Here is an 8,743-nt window from a genome sequence, read left to right on the forward strand (position 1 = left end):
TGTTCCACAGCGCTGGTCATTTGCAAACCGATATACACACAAAACACAACACCGTGACACGAGAATTGTATGTATAAGACTTAACCAGCTAACCACCCGCAACTTCGGATTTCGTGTATAGATACCGGCAAACTTCCTTAGCATTAAAGAAGGGAGTGGAGTTTGCACATCGTATTTAGCAAACTTTTTCACCAATTCAATATGATGTTCGATACGTAGGCACATTATTGGATGTGGTTGAAGTATTATTTACATTAAATTAATTCTAGATGCAATACTTCAAGAGTTAATTTATAATTTGTGTCATAAAGCACTGTACAATTATATAAGGAAACAACTTTTTTTTCTTGTTTTGTTTACTTGTTCTAAAGGCGATTATTTTTTAGCCGGTTTGAAGCCGACGCGACTTTCAAACACTCCGCTGTTCAAAGAATGGAGGGTCAAGAATTCCTATCTCGGAATATTGGTAGCGCAAATCGCTGTAATAAAATCATGGTGCCAGATTGACAGACAACACTCAAAGAAACTAACGGTAACGCGGTGGAGACTGTGTTGTCTTTTGTGGGCAAAGACTTTTATCGTTTAAAAACTTTAAACATGCATTAGCAATCTTAAGGAACACTATGCTATAAAGAAAAATATTCTTCTTGTTTAATTAAAAAATTGTAAGTGTTATGTAGAATTTATAAAGTCAACCTAAAGTCATTAATATGTCAAATGAATAAGTCTAGTTGCCCACTACACAGGGAGGGTTGCCTGGAATACATCGCTTGTTAGGGATAAGGCCGCCAGTTGCCTGATAACTTATGTAACTTACTTATCTTTTGTTTTTTTATATGTATAATTATGTATTTTGTGGTAACGAAGTATAAATAAATAAAATAAAAAAAAATCCTAAATGTTTGAAAAAAATGTTTCTTTTCTTTCTAACATATAATAAATATCTCAGATATTTTTTGAAAGACATGTGTATATTATTTATCCTATAGCAATTTTTATGAAACAAATTTAATTGCAAGTTAAGTAACATCTATACAATTATTATACATATACATTCGGGAATAGACTACGTAAATAGCAATTTCCTACAAATCACTTTGCTTAAATGATCAAACATTATCGCAAAAGGTTGTATACACAATCGTAAAAGCCTGAATAAGTCACCCTTTTACTGCAAATAAAATTGCTAAGGTAATCCAATTGAAACAGGATACCTATGCCTGTTTTCAAAACTGTATTTTTTTTTGCGCGGAAAACAGGCAGGAGACCCGTTACATGAACGCCGCCCATGATCACAAAAAATGACAGAATATTCGTGAGTGCACGTTTACAAAATTCGCGAAAGAGCAAAACTACGCCAGCCTTCTAAATAGAAATCTCTGAAGGCTTAATTCAACATGATTGTTACGGTGTTATAGTAAGGCAAGGCTTAGTGCTGAATCATATTAGGTCAGGAAGGTTTCGTTAATATGACTTGCCCTTATAGAATCTATTCAAACACCATTATCCCTCGTCCAAAAACCTAATGTTTGCACATCGTTAGTACAAACTGCTTACGCGGTGTGACAATGTAAATAATAAACACGAAACTTGACAATTGTCTTGAGATATTCGTGTAATGGAATGTCGGAGGTACCTAAATTATTCTAAATTACATATTTTTCTTCTAATTCTAAATCTTTTGGAGAAAGAATGATTTAATAATAACCTATATTAATTTTATATACACGAAACTTTTTAAAATTATTTTAGCTTTCTATTAACTTGGAGAGGCTTCTGACAACTTGACTTATTCCTGAGGTCGCAGGTTTGATCCTTGGCAGTGCCATATATACTAATGGACTTTCTTTGTAGGGGGCATTTAGTACTCGCTCATAAGGCCTGTATTCACTTTGATTAGTGCGAGTTCAAGTGATTGTAATTAACATTGATTAGTGCAGTTGTGTCAATTTTTGTTTAGTAGATCTGTTAAGTAAATTCAGTTGTCATATAGTTTGGCAGCTGCGAGTGAGGGGGACGGGAGGGCGCACGCGACGTCTTTTCTCGCAGTTCACTAATCACCTGCACTTATCACTAATCAAAGTGAATACGGTGAAGGGAAAATATCGTGTGGAAACTGGCATGCTTTAGACCCTAGAAGGTTGATGGCGTGTGCCGGGTGCTGTAGGTTGATCATCTTGCCTATTAGAAACAGAAACAGAAATCTGAATCAACTTAAAAAGTTCTTGTATCTTTTTTTTTTCTATTACCCATATTTTAAGTATTGTTATTATGTAGGTTAAGATTTTATATAATAAAATGTCAATACAGGTAGGTAAAGTTTAGGAAATATTGACTATTTTAGGTATTACAAATCCGAAACAATACTTCGCTGTCAATCAAACGCTTATTGAGTTTAGATCTGATGCGGGCCTTATCAACCACAGCTACTTGAAATATTACGTAATTCAAATGTTTTGTTTCGCTATTTATTCAGTTAATGAAGCTTTCATCGCTTAAGAAAATGGTTATGAAAACTCAATTTTAAAGAGCTTTGTACTTTGGTTAGCTTTGCCATACTCCACTAAGCTGCAGCACAGTTTAAAACTACCAAATAATATTAAGTAACTAAAGTTCCATAACAATCCAATCAGCTGGGCTATAGAAGAAATTTAATTATAATTTCAATAATCCACTTTTTGATGGCCGTTAATTGAAATTTAAATAAATTAGCCGAATTAATTACATTTGAATTTCATGAATGCTAATGTTTCATAGTCACTTTTTAACGAACTTGAAAAAATATAGATCTAATTGGTTTGGAGGAATATATGTAAGTTAATTTTTGCTTTTGAAGTGTACGGATGACAGCGCAATATATTGCGCTAATGTAATTAATCTGGCGCAACTTGCGCCACAAACAATTATTTTGTTTTTAGTATTGATTAAATCTTCAAGTTATAATATCTTTTACATCGACTATCACTTTATACACTACACACTACATAGCTACATACACTACATAGCTATATGTAGTTTCTTGTTGGCCCTTGACAAAAGGTTTTTACAAATAATTATTTTTTGTCAACCAGAAATAGATTTATATTGAACAATAATATACCCGGCCTTGTTATGGAAGATACAATAAAATTATTATCGTTTTTGTTGCCGTGGTTACAGTGGTATCTAATTCGGGGCGAACGTTGATTTATATTTCATTATAAGACATTATTAGTTTCTTAGAAACCTGAATGCTAAACAACAATACACGTCTAGAAATATAGCTGATTTGGACATAGCAACTAAATCTAAACCCAATTTTTATCGGAAACTATGCAATTGCTTTAAGCACTTTTTAACGGACACTATTTGGCATGTAACGATATTTTCAGGAATTTATTACACATCCAAAGATCCAATTTTACGTTTAAGTCTTGTTTTTTAAACAAAACGTTGCTAATGCCATTTTGAATAAATTACTTATAGGGATACATTTTCTACGACGACCATACATACGAAAAATTAAAAAAGTAAACTTTAGTCATTTTAGTTGAATTTTCCTTCTCTTTTACCTATTTTCCCACAAATTGCTACAAGTTAAAAAGCCGCAATTAAACTAACGTTAACGCCGTTAACTGTTAAATAATTTGTTCTTATCTGTACTGTATCCGGTAAAAAATATTATAAATAGTCGGACATTTTTATAAAATTTAGTTCAAGTTTACAATGAAGGCTCTTATTGTGTCAGCAGTGCTTTGCGCATTTATTTGTTTCGTACAATCAGGTAAGAAAAATCGCTTTCTAGCCTAGTTGCATGTGGAGTGGTGAGCATGCGATTGTCATTCATGTAATCCGTTTCATTTCAGAAAAAAATATTTTAATTTAAAAAGAAAGATTACCACCGCTTTACAATAAAAGTATCTCTATAATCACACAAGAATAAAAATAAATAATAATTTTACACCCTTCATGAAGCAAACACGGCATGGTTGATATTTAAGAACTATTGCTAATAGAATTCTTATAGAAATTAAATATGAGATATTAAAAGCGAGATATAAATATGAGTTGAGTGTAAAGTAAAGATTTTTATTTGAAAAGATAGCTACACAAAACTGTCAGTGAAAGAGGTCAATTTTATCGGAAAATTGATTACCTAACTTACACATCCTAGAAATAGTTTTATACATTTTGAATATCGAATTATATAAAAAGAGGTTAGATAAATTGTGATATATATGTGTCAAGAAATTGAAATTGATGGCTATGTCCTTTAATACATCAAAGGTACGGTACCCTCGAGGTGATAATTTTGTGGGTTACATTCACATTTACTTGACAGACTTTAGGTAAATGGCGTGATATATTACGATGGATAGTTGATATTTTGCTTTTAGCTATATAAAATAAAATCCCTATAAATACGCATAAAATTTAAATACAAACATGAAACATTAAAGAAAGGCTAAAATAAGGTTAAAATATAAAACTTTTTATACGAAGTTACAGTTTATATTTTAAAATTCACATAGCTACTAATATTATTATTCTACAATAATATTATAAATAACCTTTCTTAATTTTCTCACAAAGTGTAAATTATACTTTGAGAAAGTAAAATAAAAAGTTATAATTCCAAGAAATCTAAGAAACGTTTTAAATTTTTTTCATTTATACATAGGTACGTAGGTACTTCTGTTTTTAGTGGAATGTATAGGTACCAGACATACAAGACTGCATGGAGCTTTTTAATATCCTGGAATAGCATTTTTTTAAATTTATTGAATATTTCGTTGTATTAACTATAAACAATCACTTGTACAAACTTTACTTGTACAAACGTTACTAAACTTACTAAAACAAGGAAATACTATGGAAAGGGCGCATGGGTGATTGAAATGAATACAATTGATGCCTACAGAAGAATCAAGCTATGTTTTCATTTCTTTTCGTTCTATGAATGCTTTATGTAAATCTAAATTACGGAAATTAATCAGTTCAAATGCATGCATTATAGCATTTTGAAAAATAATAATTATAATTGTTTTTTTAAATCTACACTCTACATACTTTAATTTTGAGTTCCAAACTCTAGATGGCGCTGTAACAGAAATGTATTTCAGGGCCAGCGAGACGGCGTGATGCTCACGTAGACATTGATGAAGGAAATGATGATACCTGGCCACACCCTGAAACAATAAATAAGTTCCCAATTCCTGATGCATTTGTCAACGCAGCCACAGGAGTGACTGAAGAAAATGAGGATGTAACTGTAAGTTGTATAGACAATTTTAAAACTCATTCTCTCCTCTCAATCTGCGACAGTAAATGAGACTTACCTAATTATATATTTTACAACATGCACACACTCGCTCACACACAAACACACATAGCACATACATACATGCGCACATAAACACACAAACACGCATGCATAAAATAAGTTCATATCCTTTTTAGAATTTGTATGTATAAATAAGGGAAGTAGCGAGTCAACCCCAATACAAGTGTCTCTTAACTACTTACGGGGGTTGTCTCATACTCATTTATTAATGTAAAAATTTGAGGAACAATAAAAAAATTATTAATATTATTGTTAAATGGCCTCCAAAAGTGGTAAATTTTATTTTGCTAAACTCGCTTAGTGTTTTACAAACATATCGGTTCGAACTGGATGTAATACCAATGTTTTATTGAAGTGCACAATTAGCTCCTAACGGAAAACATTGTGACATCACACATTAGCACATCTTAGATTCGTGCTTGTCAGACCTATCGCCAACTTTAAAACAATATTAAAGATATCAAAGGGGCTTGGATGCATACATAAAACTGAATCCTTATATGCTTATTTTAAAAAGAGATCCCTTGAAAGCGGTAAGGCGTTGCCTTAATATTTAAGTTGTAAGAAACAAAGTTAATAAATATATGAATGTAGTGGTGGCTATCACTGATGTTAATGTACTTTTCAGGCGCAAGCATCTCGAAGCAGACCACGGCATCACCGATTCCACAGACATTAAGCATTACACTATAAAAGAGTAAACAGTGCCCGATTCAATAAATATTTCAATGTAATGTATTGTTTTCTTGTAAATCGATTACTGGGTTATGATTATATATCTTTATACATATAATATATCTCCTTGATCGAATGAAAGTCATGCATCGTCGATGCCCTGCTCTTTGCCTTGATCTTTTGGGTTCGGTTAGACATGTTGGTCCCTTTAGCAATTCATTTACTTTTACTTTTTTTACTGTATATATATATATATATATATATAACGTTATGTTATAACCGTCATAAGTAATTAATAATCAAATACAAACGTTTTAAATTAAAAAAATGTGGTTAAAAATATTTTTTTAATTTGCTTGAGTTGTTGCGCAAGAGCGAGGCCTGGGCGACTTATAGGCATACCTGGTTATCACTATATTCAAAGTTTATCTCCTCTAAGAATATATACCAATAAAAATATTATATCAGCTGTTCGTGTAATTAAACTCCTACTGGCTGGATTTTAATCAAATTTTTGTGAGTGAAAGTGGTTTAGAGAATTGTTTAGAATTACAATCTAATGTTTTTTTTTTGTTTTTGTATCTAAGAAGTGTGAATAGGAAAATGTGTGTCGGATCCTAGCGCTAGTATTTTTTCATAAACAATATGAAAAGAATTTCGTAGTATGGGTTATTGTTTATCAAAGCTGTTATTGACAATCACAAATAACGCGGTTTTAAAGAAATACAATTTTCAGAATCGCTTCTTACGATCCCGATTTTACCACCGACAACCTCATAGCCTTTACCGCTGCTGTATTGCTTGCTGATTACCTATGAATATAGATAATCTATTATGAATACATATTTAATTACGGGATTAAGTAGTTAATGGTTATTAACTACTTAATCCCGTAATTAAATATGTATTATTAAATATGTATATTGTATACATTAGTGTGACATACCGCATACTTATTACAGTTTTAGTGTATATATTTGATAAGATGTTTATAATGTGATTATCATAAATTGCTTATGGTTCAAATTACAATAACCTCGCCTCAGCGCCATAGACACCTGTCACTGACAACTTTGCCAGTTTGTCGCACACACTCAACTGAAATTGGTCGGTGATACAAGCTGACAGGTTCGCTGTTCGGTACTTATCATATCGTAATGGAAAACTAAAATATACTGTCATATATACACTGCTTATTTTCCGAGATTTTCAGGAGTTTTACACATTTAAATAAAATTTGTAAACAGAAAATAAAGGCAGATTTATTACGTTGTTCACATCGATATTTTGAGTGCTTTTCAGCAAATTAATCAGAGAGATTGCCACGTCAAGTTGACATAGCTCCAAGACTATTCTTTGAGCGTGGTAAGGACTCACTTATACATAGGTACGGAATAATAATTAGTGGGTAAGTACCACCACAGATTTTCACAAGGGCATTTACAAGATAAAACGAATACAGTACCTATATTATCGGCTAAATGAAATCATTTTACTTTCAAAACTGAAATGAGCTAAAAATAATACATTCATAAATATACTATTTGTTAGGCAAAGTAAGAAATGAATAGTCAAAGAGCACTGAAACCATGTGGGTGCAAGGTATAGCCAGAAAAAATGTATATTTTCGTAAATTCTCGAAGCCTTTATAAACCGACTTAAGCTGTAGAGTTTGATCTGAATGTATGTGATGTTGTTGGGGGATATTCTTATATATAAAATTCTCGTGTCGCGGTGTTTGTGGTTAAACTCCTCCGAAACGGCTTGACCGATTCTCATGAAATTTTATGTGCATATTGGGTATGTCTGAGAATCGGACAACATCTATTTTTCATCCCCCTAAATGTAAAGGGTAGTCCACCCCTAAATATATTTTTTTTAATTTTTATTTTTTTATCAACTGTATCAAGAGCATTAAAAAATACATACAACCCTAAATTTTCAACCCTCTACGATCAACCCCTATTTTTTATTATAAATGATATACATTGACGAAACGACGTTTGCCAGGTCAGCTAGTATTTAAATATAATTACACTAAAAAACGAAAATAAGTAATGATATATATTTTTATGGAATAAACTATAAAGTTTATTATAGAAGAGCTGGGGTTAGTACATTAATTAGCCGTGGTAGCAAACAACTCAAAGTTCTCTCGCCATATGCGTTGTTTGCGATGTAATGAGCGGAACTTGCGTTACCGCTCGGTTCTGTACGTCATGCTCAACTCGTTTGAAGGCTGGCAACGCATTTGCGAGCCTTCTGGCAATGAGTGTATTGGCGGCGGTATCACTTAACATCAGGAGGGGATTCCTGTCCGTTTGCCTTATATAAGTTAAAAAAAATATAAAAAACATGTTGACTGCTATTTGAATTCCGTTTAATTGTTTAAATTACTTATTATTTAAAGGTATTTTTAAACTGAAACTTTTATTACATCGTCTCAAACTTTTTGGTCTGTGTAGCGCATATCGCGTGACGGTCGGCCGCGGAGTAGGGATAAAATGAAAGGCGCTCATCATAGCAGCCAAGGCCAATATGGCGGCGCACATAGTTAGCAGCAGCTGACCGTATAGTTACACTATTATTCATTTGTGCCAGTGCTTCACGCTATTTTAATATGTGTATATATGTCGTTTTCTCTAAGACACAGAATTCAATAAAACTATTAGTTGGAGACTTGTCTAAAGTCCCATTATCATTCCAATTTTCCAACTATAAAATTAATATTGATAAAGCGATTTT

At 32.3% G+C, this 8,743-nt stretch overlaps 1 long non-coding RNA gene across 1 annotated transcript; it reads left to right on the plus strand.

Moving 5' to 3' along the window:
* The first annotated feature begins 3,708 nt into the window (after window positions 1-3,708).
* Window positions 3,709-6,035, plus strand: LOC110995477. Its single transcript, XR_006750915.1, has 3 exons — window positions 3,709-3,763; window positions 5,103-5,251; window positions 5,952-6,035. It is a non-coding gene; the product is annotated as an uncharacterized LOC110995477 (long non-coding RNA).
* Window positions 6,036-8,743: the final 2,708 nt, after the last annotated feature.

The sequence above is a fragment of the Pieris rapae genome, chromosome 21, assembly GCF_905147795.1.
Source record: "Pieris rapae chromosome 21, ilPieRapa1.1, whole genome shotgun sequence".
NCBI lineage: Eukaryota > Metazoa > Arthropoda > Insecta > Lepidoptera > Pieridae > Pieris > Pieris rapae.